Here is a 15245-nt window from a genome sequence, read left to right on the forward strand (position 1 = left end):
TTCCTTTCATGAGATTTTGCTGAGTTTTGAATAGTTGGGAGGGGGTGTGCACTGTGATGTGTCCAATGTTTGTGATGTCACATATGTTAATGCCTCAACTATTCAGCAGCAAGCTCATTCGTGATGGCCATGGGAGAGGGGAGGGGCAGGGGGAGAGCTGGCCGCCATTTCAGACTTTTCAGTAGGACAGTTGCCGCCCTCCTACCTCAGGGAATCTGCTCAGAGCATTAATGCGTTCCCTGAAAGGGTTAACACATTCCCCAGTATGCCTGCAAACTGTCACACTGTTCTCTTTGAGAGCAATCTGTTCAGAATTGCCCCATGAGAAGGTGGTGGGTGAGGCGCCTTCTTGAACCAGCTGCAGTCCTCGTGTGGTGTGGGTACTCTCACGGTGCTGGTAGAGAGGAAGCTCCAGGATTTTGACCCAGCGACAGTGACGGAACGGCTGATATATTTCCAAGTGGGGATGGTGAGGGGCTCGGAGGGGAACTCGCAGGTGGTGGGGTTCCCAGGTATCTGCTGGGTGGTAGAGGTCGTGGGTTTGGAAGGTGCTGCCGAAGGAGCCTTGGTGAGTTGCTGCAGTGCAACTTGTAGATGGTACACACGGCTGCCACTGTGCGTCGGTGGTGGAGGGAGTGAATGTTTGTGGATGGGGTGCTGATCAAGCGGGGCTGCTTTGTCCTGGATGGTGTTGAGCTTCTTGAGTGATGTCGGAGCCGCGCTCATCCAGGCGAGTGGGAGAGTCCATCACGCTCCTGACTTGTGCCTTGTAGATGGTGGACAGGCTTTGGGGGAGTCAGGAGGTGAGTTACTCTCCGCAGGATTCCCAGCCTCTGACCTGCTCTGGTAGCCACAGTGTTAATGTGGCTGGGTCCAGTTTCTGGTCAATCGTTACCCTCAGGATGTTGATTGTGGGGGGGGGTCAATCTGCGATGGTAATACCATTGAATGTCAACAGCTGATGGTTAGATTCTCTCCTGGAGATGGTCATTGTCTGGTACCTGTGAAGTGCGAACATTACCCTGCTGCTTTGCCCTGGATGTTGACGGGCTTCTTGAGAAAAGCTTTCATGCGGCAAGTGGTTGGGGTCTGGAGAGCGCCTGCCTGAGAGTGTGGCAGCTTCGATCAAGGCTTTCAAAATCCCGGGAAAGAATGAATGTACAGGATTATGGGGAGAAAAATCGAGGAGAGGCACCAGGTGAGTGAATTGCCTGTGCAGCAACGATGGGCTGAGTGGCCTCCTTTTGATTCTCTGCTGTGGAGAACAAGCCTTCACATTCCTGACTCCGGCCTAGTTGGTGGAGCAGTTTTGAGGAGTCAGGAAGTGCCACAGGCTACCAGGTCTCGCACTCACCCAGGTAGTCAAGGCCTTTGTGTGGCTCTTCCAGTTGAGTTACCGGTGAATGGTTAACCAAATCCCTCGCTCGCTGTCCCAGGACATTCATGGCGTTGGTGGGACTGTGTTATGGCGCAGTACAGTTTTCTTTAATTCTTTTGGGTGACGTGGCCGTCCCTGGCAAGGCTAGAATTTGTTGCTTGCCCCTAATTGCCCTTGAACTGACTGGGTGGCGGGTTGGGTGGTGCTTGCTCAGCCATTTCAAAGGGGCAGTTAAAAGTCGACTGCGGACTTCCGGTTGCGGCTATGCGGAGCTAGGCCGCACGTTCGGCAGCTCCCGCCAGGAACGGACCTTTGGGCTCTTTTTAGGGCCCCCAGCGGCACTTTTTCGACGGCTCCCGACGTGGGAAGGTGTTATCAACATTTCCCCAGCGGTATATGGGATGGACCAGGAGTGGGGCGAGTAAGATCAAAGGCAGCGCCAGAGCAAAAGCGGGGGAAGAGGCACAAAATGGCGGCCGGCGGTGACCAGGAGGCATGGAGGCAGTGGGCGCAGGAGCAGCAGAAGACTCTCCAGCCCTGCTTCCGGGAGCTCAAAGCAGAGCTGCTAGAGCCGTTGAAGGCTTCCATCGACAAGCTGCTGGAGACTCAGACAGCCCAGGGGGTGGCAATTCGGGAGATCCGACGACAGGCCTCTGAAAGAGAGGACGAGACCTTAGGCCTCGTGGCAAAGGTGGAGATGCATGAGGCGCTCCATAATAAATGGTAGGAGCGGTTCGAGGAGTTGGAGAACCGGTCGAGGCGGAAAAATTTGCGGATCTTGGGCCTCCCGGAGGGGCTGGAGGGGTCGGACCTGGCGGCCTATGTGGTCGTCATGCAGGGGGTGGGGTGTGGGGGGGGGGGGGGAGGGGGGGGGGGGGGTGGGGTGTGGGGGGGGGAGGGGGGGGTACCGGGCTGCTGCTGGAATGGCCAGGGAGGAGCTGAAGTATGCAGAGGGGGGTCGAGTCGGGGGTTTGCCGCCGTGGGAAACGGGCCAAGCGGGGGGCGCTGGCCTGGGGCGGCCAGGGGAAGGGTTATGGCTATTCGGCAGGGGGAGGGGGGCAGGGAGCCCCCTGATCCGGCTGATAACCTGGAATGTGAGGGGACTGAACGGGCCGGTCAAACGGGCCCGGGTGTTTGCGCACCTGAAGGGGCTGAAGGTGGATGTGGCCATGCTCCAGGAGACACACCTGAAGGTGGCGGACCAGGTTAGATTGAGGAAGGGATGGGTAGGGCAAGTGTTTCATTCAGGGCTGGATGCAAAAAGTCGAGGGGGGCGATCCTGGTGGGAAAGAGGGTGCCGTTTGAGGCATTGAATGTGGTGGTGGACAGCGGCAGGAGGTATATGATGGTGAGCGGCAAGCTGCAGGGGGAGCGGGTGGTGCTGGTCAATGTGTACGCCCCGAACTGGGACGATTCCCAGGGAGCGGCAGCCAGGGTGTTGAGGGGGTTCATGGATCAGATGGGAGGGGTGGATCCTTGGAGGTTTGCGAGGCCAAGGGCCAGGGAGTTTTCATACTTCTCCCATGTGCACAAGGCCTATTCCTGGATTGACTTTTTTATTATGAGTAGGGCGCTGATTCCGAGGGTGGAGGACGCCGAATATTCGGCGATAGCCATTTCAGATCATGCCCTGCACTGGGTGGACCTCGAGCTGGGGGAGGAGAGAGACCAGCGCCCGCTCTGGCGCTTGGAGGTGGGGCTGTTGACCGATGAGGAGCTGAGCGGGCGGGTTCGAGGAGGTATCATGAGGTATCTGGAGGCTAATGATAATGGGGAGGTCCGAGTGGGGACGGTCTGGGAGGTATTGAAGGCGGTGGTCAGAGGGGAGTTGATCTCCATTCGAACCCATAGGGAGAGGGGAGAGCAGAGAGAGAGGGAGAGGTCGGTGGGGGAGCTGGTGAGGGTGGACAAGAGATATGCGGAGGCGCTGGAGGAGGGATTGCTGAGGGAGCGGTGTCGTCTTCAGGCCAAGTTTGACCTGCTGACCACTAGAAAGGCGGAGGTTCAGTGGAGGAAGGCACAGGGAGTGGTGTATGAATATGGGGAGAAGGCGAGCAGGATGCTGGCGCACCAGCTCCGCAAGCGGGATGCAGCTTGGGAGATTGGTGGAGTTAAGGATAGGGGAGGGAATGTGGTGCGAAGGGGGGTAGACATCAATGGGGTCTTCAGGGACTTCTATGAGGAACTGTATCGGTCTGAACCCCCAGCGGAGGGGGGAGGAATGGGATGCTTCTTGGATCGGCTGCGATTCCCGAGGGTGGAGGAGGGACAGGTGGAGGGACTGGGGGCGCCGTTTGAGCTGGAGGAGTTGGTCAAAGGGATAGGGAGCATGCAGTCGGGGAAGGCCCCGGGGCCGGATGGGTTCCTGGTCGAATTCTATAAAATGTACGCAGAGCTGTTGGGTCCCCTGTTGGTTTGGACCTTTAACGAGGCAAGGGAGTGGGGAGGCTCTGCCCCCGACTATGTCCCGGGCGATGATTTCCTTGATCCTTAAGCGGGACAAGGACCCCCTGCAGTGTGGATCATACAGGCCGATCTCGCTGTTGAATGTAGACGCCAAACTGTTGGCGAAGATCTTGGCCACGAGGATAGAGTGCCGTGGGTCATCCACGAGGATCAAACGGGGTTCATGCTGAACACCAACATACGGAGGCTCGTGAATGTCATAATGATGCCGGTGGTAGCGGGGGAAGCAGAGATAGTGGTGGCGCTGGACGCGGAGAAGGCGTTTGATAGGGTTGAGTGGGGGTACTTGTGGGAGGTGCAGGGAAGGTTTGGGTTTGGGGAGGGGTTTGTCAGATGGGTGAGGCCCCGATGGTGAGCGTGACCACGAATAGGAGGAGATCGGAGTATTTTCGGTTATATCGAGGGACAAGGCAGGGGTGTCCCCTATCCCCCTGCTCTTTGCGTTAGCAATTGAACCCCTGGACATGGCGTTGAGGGAGTCGAGGAACTGGAAGGGACTGGCGCGAGGGGGGGGAGGAGCACTGTGTGTCGCTCTATGCCGATGATTTATTGTTGTATGTGGCGGACACGGTGGGGGGAATGCCGGAGTGATGAAGATCCTTAGGGAATTTGGGGAGTTTTCAGGATACAAGCTCAACCTGGGGAAGAGCGAGCTGTTTGTCGTGCACCCGGGGGACCAGGAGAAGGGGATTGGTAGGCTCCCACTGAAAAGGGCGGAGAGGAGTTTTAGGTACCTGGGAGTCCAGGTGGCCAGGAGCTGGGGGCCCTACACAAACTTAACCTTACAAGGTTGGTGGAGCAAATGGAGGAGGAGTTTAAACGATGGGACATGTTGCCGCTGTCGCTGGCGGGCAGGGTGCAGTCAGTCAAGATGACGGTGCTCCCAAGGTTTTTGTTCCTGTTCCAGTGCCTCCCCATCCTTATCCCGAAGGCCTTTTTCAGGCGGGTTAACAGGAGCATTACGGGATTTGTGTGGACGCATGGGACCCCGAGGGTGAGAAGGGTGTTCCTGGAGCGGGGCAGGGATAGGGGGGGCTGGCGCTGCCCAACCTCTGTGGGTATTATTGGGCTGCCAACGCAGCGATGGTGCGTAAGTGGGTGATGGACGGGGAAGGGGCAGCATGGCAGAGGATGAAGATGGAGTCCTGTGTGCGCACGAGCCTGGAGGCGGTGGTAACGGCGCCGCTGCCGCTCCGTCCAACGAGGTATACCACGAGCCCGGTGGTGGCGGCTACCCTCAAAATTTGGGGGCAATGGCGATGGCACAGGGGGGAGGTGGGGGCCTCGATGGGGTCCCCGATAAGGAGGAACCACTGGTTTGTCCCGGGGGATATTGACGGCGGGTTCCTGGGTTGGCACAGGGCGGGTATTAAGAGGTTGGGGGACCTGTTTTTCGATGGGAGGTTTGCGAGCCTGGGTGAGCTGGAAGGGAAGTTCGGGCTCCCCCCGGGGAACATCTTTAGATACATGCAGGTGAGGGCGTTTGCCAGGCGGCAGGTGGCGGGGTTCCCTCTGTTGCCGCCGCGTGGGGTCCAGGACAGGGTGCTCTCAGGGGTGTGAGTTGGAGAGGGGAAGATTTCGGAAATATACCAAGTGGTTAGGGTTGAAGGGACGTGTACATATGTTCTTTGTTTACGACGGGTGTCAATCTATTTTTTTTCTGTTTTGTATTTACGGGGAGGGGAGGCGGGGGGTATGTTCTCTTTGGTTTGTCTCAGTTGTTAATATATAATTTTCTGTTATTAATATTTTGTAAAAATTTGAATACAAATTATTTCAAAAAAAAAGTCGACTGCATTGCTGTGTGGGCCTGGAGTCACGTGTAGGCCAGACCGGGTAATGTTATGGACCAGGGTTTAAAGAACCCCAAAGTGTATCATGGAGTTCACATGACCCACAACGTTTACTAGATTGTGGTATGGGGAACACACGGCCCACTCTACAGGTGTGGTACAGCAGAATTGGAAAAGTATTTTTTAAAGCAAAACAATGTTTATTCTATGAACTCAAGTTAACCTTTTTAAAACATACAGTGAACATCTTAGCAACCATCAATTCAAATACAACCCCCAAAGAATACAACACTAAGCAATCCTTTAAGCTTTCCTTTTAACATCCATACGACTTAAAACACCTTTTACCCGAAGCACATCAGGTTAAAGTCACCACTATTATTAGTTTTAAATCACCAAAGGATCGATTTACAGTCTTTAGATTACAGAGAGAGACTCTAATACACCTTCTGGCTGTGACTGCAGCTATCCAGCTCTGAAAACGAAACTAAAACACACCCTGCAGCAAACAGCCTAAAATGAAAGTAAAAAGCTGACAGACAGCCCAGCTCCACCCACTCTCTGACATCACTGCAGTAATAAACACCCATTTCTTAAAGGTACTCTCACAGGATAGTAAGGACGTTACTGAAGGAGATGGGCTTTTAAAGACAACCGACAATGGTTTCATGGTCATCATCACTGACTAATTTCACATTCCCAATTTCTTGATTGAATTTAAATTCCACTAACTGTCCTGGAGGGAAATTTCGCCCCCTGCCCTGCTGTCAGAGGAGCATGAAAGATAAGTTGAGTGGCAGGGCACGGATCTGGCAAATGGAATATATTGTGGGTATGAGGATCCCAGAGGCCCTTGCAAGTGAATAAACACGGGTTTATCGTAGTCATAGAAAATGGCCGCTAGGGCATCTTACATGCAATCAGTCCCCGTCTGGACTACCTGAATTCCGGTCCCTGGCCTGGGCCACGGTCCAGTAACGGGCCAGCCTCAGGCCACTAGCGGGAATGCTCATATGCCATGGATCCCATGGGGAGATCAATCAGGGTATCCCGTGTGAGGGTTATTACAACCCACCTCCCCCCCCCCCCCCACCCAATCCGAATGATCCCCTCCAGTGGCCAGCTGAGGGGGCCTTCTTCACCGCTTCATGGGTGGCTGCGCCTCTGCCTGTGGTGGAGCCGTGGCCGGATGGCGTGGTATTGACTCGCCTTTTTCGTGACGAGCGACGGAGGATCACTGCCGGGGGCTCGGCTGCAGTTCCGTCATGGCTCGCGAGTGCGGACGCTTCCCGTCTGAGGCCAAGCCGCTGCCGTCCCGTCGGTACGGACGCTGGACCGCGCGGGGTTGTGCCTTTTGACTGTACGGTGGGACAAGGGGAGATGGAGGCACTAAAGTGCCCGGCATGGTTTCTTCCGTCGCGGGTTCTGTGTGCTTCCGCATGGTCTTCTCCAGCGTTCAAAATGGACCCCGTTCTCTCCAACACGGCCCCAGGGACCCAACGGTCTGCAAAATTACAGACATGCACTGCATCTCCAGGTTTAAAGCCTCTCCCAGGCGACCGATGGCCATGGTACTTCTTTTTCCTGCTTTGTCCCTACTCACCTGCCTTTGAAATGTCAGGCTCAGGGGGGTCCGGAGGCATCAGCACATTAATAGCTGCACTTCTGCTACCCCTGTTGTGATGTGAAGCATGGTGCAATGGACAGTAACGGGCCTGTGTTCTGTTTCCTGATGCCTTGTTTGAATGTTTGAACCACCCGCTCTGTCAGATCATTCAAGGACGGGTGGTATGGAGCAGTCTGGATTGCCTTACCCTATTGGCACGCATAAATGATTGGAACTCCTCACAAGTGAACGGAGTCCCGTTATCTGTGACCAATACCTCTGGTATCCCATGGGTGCTAAATGATTGGTGTAATTTGTCCACGATAGTGGTGATGGGCATTCGGTGCACGCCCAGCCGTTTGGAGTGGGCGCCTACGAGGACCAGCAATATGGACCCATGAATAGCCCGGTGAAGTCACCGTGCAATCGCACCCAGGGGCGCCGTGGCCATTCCCAGGGATTGACCAAGGACCAACGGAGGGAGCTTCCAGGCATGCCTGGCACTGTTTTACTACTCAATGTCACCGTCAATTCCAGGCCATCACACCTAGCTCCTCACCAGCATCTTCACCTTCGAGGTGCCAGGATGTCCATTAGGTAGGCCCTGTAGGATCATGGCCACAGGAAAACCATGCAAGCTCCCCATTGGCGGATACCACCCTCCACAGTGAGTCACTGCTGCTTCGTGATGTAGGGCTGTAGTGTTGCCGGGAGGGCTTCCCTGTAACCCGCTGTGCCACGCCCTCATTATTGGCGGGAGGAGTCACATGCAGCGGGAGTCAATTGAGGGTGTCGGCGTTTACACCCGGGCGATGTTCAAATGTATACTCGGAAGCCTCCAGTAACAAGGCCCAGCACTGGATCCAGATTGAGGCTATGTGGGAAATCCATGAAGAGGGCCAGCGGGGGCTTCTGGTCCGTGATGATAACAGAGTGACGCCTGCAGACATACTGATGGGATTTGTTTACCACATATATTCATGGCCAACCTTTCTTTCTCGATTTGGGTGGAGCGATGTTCCGCATTGGCCAGGATATATGTGCTATAGGCATTCCATGTGCTGTAGGCATTCCATGTGCTATAGGAATCCCGTGCCGCCTTCCCGACAATGGGACAACACTGCGCCAATGACATGCGGAGAGGTGTTGTGTGTGCGGACGAGCGGCCTTGAAGGGTTAGAATGTATCATTTACCAAGAAGATAGCAGCTGCCTCTTCACCCTGGTAAACGATCCCTCTTCGCGCCCCATGCCCATCTTTGGTTCTTCTTCAGCAGCGCGGGAAGGGGTGCCAACGGAGTGACTAACTTCGGGATCAATTTCCCAGAATGTTTCCGAGCCTCAAAAATGACCTCAGTTCAGTTTCATTTTCTCCCTCTATGGCCTGGACCTTTTCTATTTTTAAAATAAATTTAGAGTACCCAATTATTTTTTTTCCAATGAAGGGGCGATTTAGCGTGGCCAGTCCACCTACCCGGCACATCTTTGGGTTGTGGGGGAGAAACCCACGGTAACACGGGGAGAATGTGCAAACTCCACACGGACAGTGACCCAGAGCCGGGATCGAACCTGGGACCTCGGCACCGTGAGGCTGCAGTGCTAACCACTATGCCACTGTGCTGCCCTAAATAAAGTATATTTACACAAAGTTTATGTACACAAAGTAGAATGCACATATATATGCATATATATATATATATATATATTAAGTGAAGGGAACACGCACAAAAAACAAAACAAACAACAAAAAAAAAGTTAGAATAAAATAACTGGCAGTGTATTATGTGCTCGCTTAACAGCAGCAGCTTTGTACAATTGGCAGTATTGTTTTTAGCATATAAGTAGGCATCTGTTTGTGGGGGGGAACTGCGGTTTGGGGGGGGGGACATATACATTTGGGTGCCGGGGAAACAAATACAGAACAATTACAGAGGGCACTACGTGAATGGATCTGGCGTTGGATCTATCGCTTCCTTCTCCCGGACGGTTTTCGCTACCGTTGTCTCGCCATCACCTCCGCTTCAGCCGTTCGTCCCGTCTTTCGCCCGGATTTTCCTTGTTCTCTGCTCCTGTAGATGCCAAGTTTGTTATTGTTTCCCGTGCCCTCCTTCTGGCTGTCATTCCCTTGCTTCCCTCCCACCTCACTGGTTCCCCTCTATTGTTCCCTATCTCCTCCCTCTTCCACCTCCCCCCCCCCCCCCTGTGGTTCGTCTTTCTTCTCTCTTAGGTTTAGCTGCTATCCACCCCCCCTCCCCGGTCTATCCCTCCCTTATCCGCCTCAGCTACTTTCCCCTGATTCTTGGCTACCTGGCTATTCTTCTCCTTGGTCGTTGGCCACAAACAGGTCCCGGAACAATTGCATGAATGGCTCCCACGTTCAGTGGAAGCTGTCGTCTGACCCTCGGATGGCAAATTTGATTTTCTCCATTTGGAGAGATTCCGAGAGGTCGGACAGCCAGTCTGCAGCTCTGGGTGGTGCTGCTGACCGCCAGCCAAACAGGATTCTACGGCGGGCAATCAGGGAGGCAAAGGCAAGGGCGTCCGCCCTCCTCCCCAGGAATAGATCTGGCTGGTCTGATACCCCGAAGACTGCCACTATCGGGCATGGCTCCACCCTCACCCCCACCACTTTGGACATTGCCTCGAAGAAGGCTGTCCAGTACCCAGCAAGTCTGGGGCAAGACCAGAACATGTGGGCGTGGTTGGCCGGGCCTCCTTGGCACCGTTCACATCTATCCTCCACCTCCGGAAGAACCTACTCATACGAGTTCTTGTTAAGTGGGCTCTATGTACCATTTTTAGTTGCGTCAGGCTGAGCCTTGCGCACGTGGAGGTGGAGTTGACCCTATGCAGTGCTTCGCTGCAGAGTCCCCACCCTATTTCAATCCCCAGGTCATCCTCCCATTTCCTTCTTGTTGCGTCCAGTACGGTGTCGTCCCTTTCTACCAGTCGGTCATACATGTCGCTACAGTTCCCTTTCTCTAGGATACTTGCGTCCAGTAGGTCTTCCAGTAGTGTCTGTCGTGGCGGTTGTGGGTACGTCCTTGTCTCCTTTCACAGGAAGTTTTTGAGTTGCAGGTACTTTAGCTTGTTCCCCCTGGCTAGGTGGAATTTGTGTCAGTTCGTCCATTGTTGTGACCCTGCCATCCGTGTATAGGTCCCTGACTGTCAGTGTCCCTCCGTCCTGTCCTCACTTTTTAAAGGTGGCGTCAGTGTGAACCTATGGTTGTTGCAGATGGGAGTTTTGTCCCACATTTTTGGTTGGTTCCAGGACTGGAAGGTTTTTTGGGTGGGGATGGGAGTGCCACCGTGGCGAGGGCCAGGAGAAGGTCCCCTTGCAGGGGGACCTTCTTTGGAATCCTAGCATTCTCCCCCCCCCCCCCCCCCCCATACGAACGCCATGATTAGTTTGTCTACTGCTTGGAAAAAAGCCTTGGGGATGTAGATCGGGATGGATCTAAGTAGGAAGAGATACCTGGGGAGCACGTTCATTTTGATCGTCTGGACTCTCCCCGCGAGGGAGAGTGGGAGTGTGTTCTATCTTTGTAGGTCCATTTTTACTTTCTCTGGGAGACTGGTGAGGTTCCATTTGTGGATCTCTTTCCAGTCCCATTTGTGGATCTCTTTCCAGTTATTGTCCTGTAATCTAAGACTTTGCTCCTCGCTATTTATCACGCCACCAATTTTCGTATTGCCATGGGAATTTATTCATCATAACGCCCACATCTCCACACCCCCGACCAATCTGTGGGAATCCCTCGCTGGACACCGGCCGAATCAGGAAAGAACCATCTGTGAAGATGACAACCATTTTGGGCATCACCTGGTGGAGGCCGAGCACAAATGGTGCAAGGTGCGGACCAAAAATAAAGCTTCACCCCCACCCAACTAGCTCATCAAACACCACCTGACCATCGTGTGGCAGGGTGCGTGCATTGCACCTTTGTGTTTAGTCAGCATGGGAGCCACAACCCCGGAGTGGAAGAAAGAGACATGAGAGTGGCCATCGATTGTTGTGAAAAATCCACCTGGTTCGCTAATCTCCTTTCGGGAAGGGAAATCTGCCTTCTTTACCCGGTCTGGCACCACGCAGAAACCCGGCTGACTCTTTACAGCCCCTCGGACATAGAATCATAGAATTTACAGTGCAGGGCAGCACGGTGGCCTAGTGGTTAGCACAACTGCCTCACGGCGCTGAGGTCCCAGGTTCGATCCCGGCTCTGGGTCACTGTCTGTGTGGAGTTTGCACATTCTCCCCGTGTCTGCGTGGGTTTCACCCCCACAACCCAAACATGTGCAGAGTAGGTGGATTGGCCATGCTAAATTGCCCCTTAATTGGAAAAAATAATTGGGTAATCTAAATTTATAAAAAAAAAAGAATTTACAGTGCAGAAGGAGGCCATTCGGGCCATCGAGTATGCACCGGCCCTGGGAAAGGGCACCCTACTTAAGTCCACACCTCCACCCTATCCCCATCACCCCACCTACCCTTTGTGGACAACTTAGGGCAATTTAGCATGGCCAATCCACCTAACCTGCACATCTTTGGACTGTGGGATGAAACTGGAGCACCCAGAGGAAACCCACGCAGACACGGGGAGAACGTGCACACTCCGCACAGGACATGGCCGAGCAAGACATTTGTTTCGAGTGGGAAACTAGGGGTGGGCATCAAAGACGCCTAATTCCCACGATAGGATAAAAATGAAGTTCTTTCAAAGAGCTAGCATAGGCAGAAAGGGCCGAATGGACTCCTCTGAGTGTCTATGATGCACGAAATGTTTACAAGGAATAGACTTCCCGGGGTTTTCTAGAACTTGCCAGGCTTTTCCATGCCATCGCTGACCTGCGCCCCCGCCACGCCACTGCTACCAGGAAAATCTCAGACTCCGTTCCATTTCCTGGCACTCCATTCCGGGTCTTCCACTGGCTCGCAGTATGCAGGCGTCAGCTGTGTGTGTGTGCGGCCTCCCATCCGGCAGGGCGGCGCCGGCTGCGGAAGACCCTCCCCGGGACCAGGCCTTGCGCATGCGAGGGCCGGCGATGACGAGTCGGCGGCTGTAGTTCGCGCATGCGCTACCTTCCCCTGGCGCCTCGGTCGGAGCAGGGTGGCGCCAGCGCTGGAGGACCGACCTCCCTCTCCCTCTCCCCTCACAGCTGCACAGTTGAAGAGGCTGAGGGTAACACCTGCGCACGCGCCAACCGATCCGGGCGCCTCCTTCTCCAGCCGCGCCTCCAAAGTGCATCACTCTCTCCCACCAGCAGGGCGGCACTGTCGGCGGCGGACTTCCCTCCGCTCTCCCCCCCCTCCCCCCCCGGGAAAACGGAGCTGTCTTCCCGCGCCTGCGCAGCAGGGCCGCCATCCGGGCATCCCGGCGGCGGCGGCGACAACATGGCCGATGTTGTTCAGGTGAGAGAGAGAGGGAGAGAGAGAGGGGGGAAAAAAACTCCTCTTTCTTCTTCAGTCCCCCCCCACCCGCGGCCTCGACCCCGACGGACGAGGGAGGAAAACGAGCCCCCGACCCGAGCGCCCTCAAACATTCAACACAGCTCGTTCTGTATGTTCGAAAAAACGTCGCCCTCTCCCCCCCCTCCCAGAACCACCATTTTATTTAAAGTCAAACCCCTCCCTAAAATATCCCCCCCCCCCCACCAAAACCCTCCCCACGGCATCAAATATCCCCAACTGGACACAGTCAACTCACACTGGAGCAGGGGGGCGCGCCATTTTAATTTAATTTGTCTTTTTTTTTGTTTTTGGTTTGAAGTATTTCTCGGAAATAAAAAGGTGTTGGGGGCCAGGATCAGGAGGTGGGGGTTGTATTTCTCCCTTCATTTTGAATACCAAGTCGAGGGTTTTAAAAACGGCCCTCTTCTCTCAATTCTGCCCTCTTCACCCCCTCAATTCTGACCTCTCCCCATCTCAATCCTGCCCTTTCCCCTCAATCCTGCCCTCTCCCCTCAAATCCTGCCCTCTCCCCTCAATCCTGCCCTCTCCCCTCAATCCTGCCCTCTCCCCACCTCAATCCTGCCCTCTTCACCCCCCCAATCCTGCCCTCTCCTCCTCAATCCTGCCCTCTCCCCATCTCAATTCTGCCCTCTCCCCATCTCAATCCTGCCCTCTCCCCATCTCAATCCTGCCCTCTCCCCATCTCAATCCTGCCCTCTCCCCATCTCAATCCTGCCCTCTCCCCATCTCAATCCTGCCCTCTCCCCATCTCAATCCTGCCCTCTCCCCATCTCAATCCTGCCCTCTCCCCATCTCAATCCTGCCCTCTCCCCATCTCAATCCTGCCCTCTCCCCATCTCAATCCTGCCCCCTCCCCATCTCAATCCTGCCCCCTCGCCTCATTACTGCCTTCTCCTTCTCAGTCCTGCCCCCTCTCCCCTCCCAATCTTGCCCCCCTCTTCCCACATGATCCTGCCTTCCCCCCCCCCCGCAATCCTGCCATCCCCAGCACAATCCTCTCTTCTCCCCCCCCCTCCCCCAAACGATCCTAGTTTACACCCCAGATTGCCCTCTTTGCACCCCAGGTCGCCCTATTTGACCCCCCCAGGTCGCACTCTGCCCCCCAGGTCGGCCACTTTGCCCCCCCCCCCCCCCCCGGTCACCCTCTTTGCCCCCCCGCCCCCCGGTCACCCTCTTTGCCCCCCGAGGTCACCCTCTTTTGCCCCCCCCCAAGGTCGCCCTCTTTGCCTCCCCCCCCCCCCAAGGGTCGCCCTCTTTGCCCCCCCCCCCCCAGGTCGCCCTCTTAGGCCCCCCCCAGGTTGCCCTCTTTGTCCCCCCCCAGGTTGCCCTCTTTGTCCCCCCCCCCCCCCCCCCAGGTTGCCCTCTTTGTCCCCCCCAGGTTGCCCTCTTTGCCCCCCCAGGTCACAATCTTTGAAGCCCCCATGTCGCCTTCTTTACCCCCCAGGTCCCTGTCGTTTCCCCCCTCCCCTCCCCCTATCTTCTCCCTCTATTCCCCTCCGTCCTCCCTCTTCCCCCCCCCCCCTCCCCGTCTCTCCCCCTCCATCTCCCTCTCTTCCCCCTCCCTCTCTCTTTCTCCCCCCCTCTCTCTTTCCCCCCCATCTCCCTCTCATTACTCTCATTACTGCCTTCTCCTTCTCAATCCTGCCCCCTGTCCCCTCCCAATCTTGCCCCCTCTTCCCACATGATCTTGCCGTCTCTCCCCCCCCCCCCCCCCCCCCCCGGCAATCCTGTCATTCCCCGCGCAATCCTCTTCCCCCCCCCCCCCCCCCCAAATGATCCTAGTTTACACCCCAGGTCGCCCTATTTGACCACCCCAGGTCGCACCCCCCAGGTCGCCCACTTTGCCCCCCCCAGGTCGCCCTCTATCTGCCGCCCCCCCCCCCCCAGTCGCCCTCTCTGCCCCCCCCCCCCCCCCCCCCCCCCCCGGTCGCCCTCTTTGCCCCCCCCCAGTTTACCCTCTTCGCCCCCCCAGGTTGCCCTCTTTGCCCCCCCAGGTTGCCCTCTTTGCCCCCCCAGGTTGCCCTCTTTGCCCCCCCAGGTTGCCCTCTTTGTCCCCCCAGGTTGCCCTCTTTGTCCCCCCAGGTTGCCCTCTTTGTCCCCCCAGGTTGCCCTCTTTGTCCCCCCAGGTTGCCCTCTTTGCCCCCCCCAGGTTGCCCTCTCTTCCCCCCCAGGTTGCCCTCTGCCCCCTCAGGTTGCCCTGTTTGCCCCCCCCCCAGGTTGCTCTGTTTGCCCCCCCCCAGGTTGCTCTGTTTGCCCCCCCCCAGGTTGCTCTGTTTGCCCCCCCCAGGTTGCTCTGTTTGCCCCCCCCAGGTTGCCCTGTTTGCCCCCCCCAGGTTGCCCTGTTTGCCCCCCCCAGGTTGCTCTGTTTGCCCCCCCAGGTTGCTCTGTTTGCCCCCCCAGGTTGCCCTGTTTGCCCCCCCAGGTTGCCCTGTTTGCCCCCCCCCAGGTTGCCCTGTTTGCCCCCCCCAGGTTGCCCTGTTTGCCCCCCAGGTTGCCCTGTTTGCCCCCCCAGGTTGCCCTGTTTGCCCCCCAG

The 15245-nt window shown here is 56.2% G+C and overlaps 1 protein-coding gene across 1 annotated transcript in view; it reads left to right on the forward strand.

Annotated features, from left to right (window-relative positions):
- Window positions 1-12633: 12633 nt before the first annotated feature.
- Window positions 12634-15245, forward strand: part of huwe1 (HECT, UBA and WWE domain containing E3 ubiquitin protein ligase 1) — a 191086-nt gene continuing 188474 nt past the window's right edge. The window contains exon 1 of the mRNA XM_038782552.1: window positions 12634-12652. The gene's annotated coding sequence lies outside the window, so the exon portion shown is untranslated. The remainder of the gene's footprint in view (window positions 12653-15245) is intronic.

The sequence above is a fragment of the Scyliorhinus canicula genome, chromosome 21 (assembly GCF_902713615.1).
Source record: "Scyliorhinus canicula chromosome 21, sScyCan1.1, whole genome shotgun sequence".
Taxonomy (NCBI): Eukaryota; Metazoa; Chordata; class Chondrichthyes; order Carcharhiniformes; family Scyliorhinidae; genus Scyliorhinus; species Scyliorhinus canicula.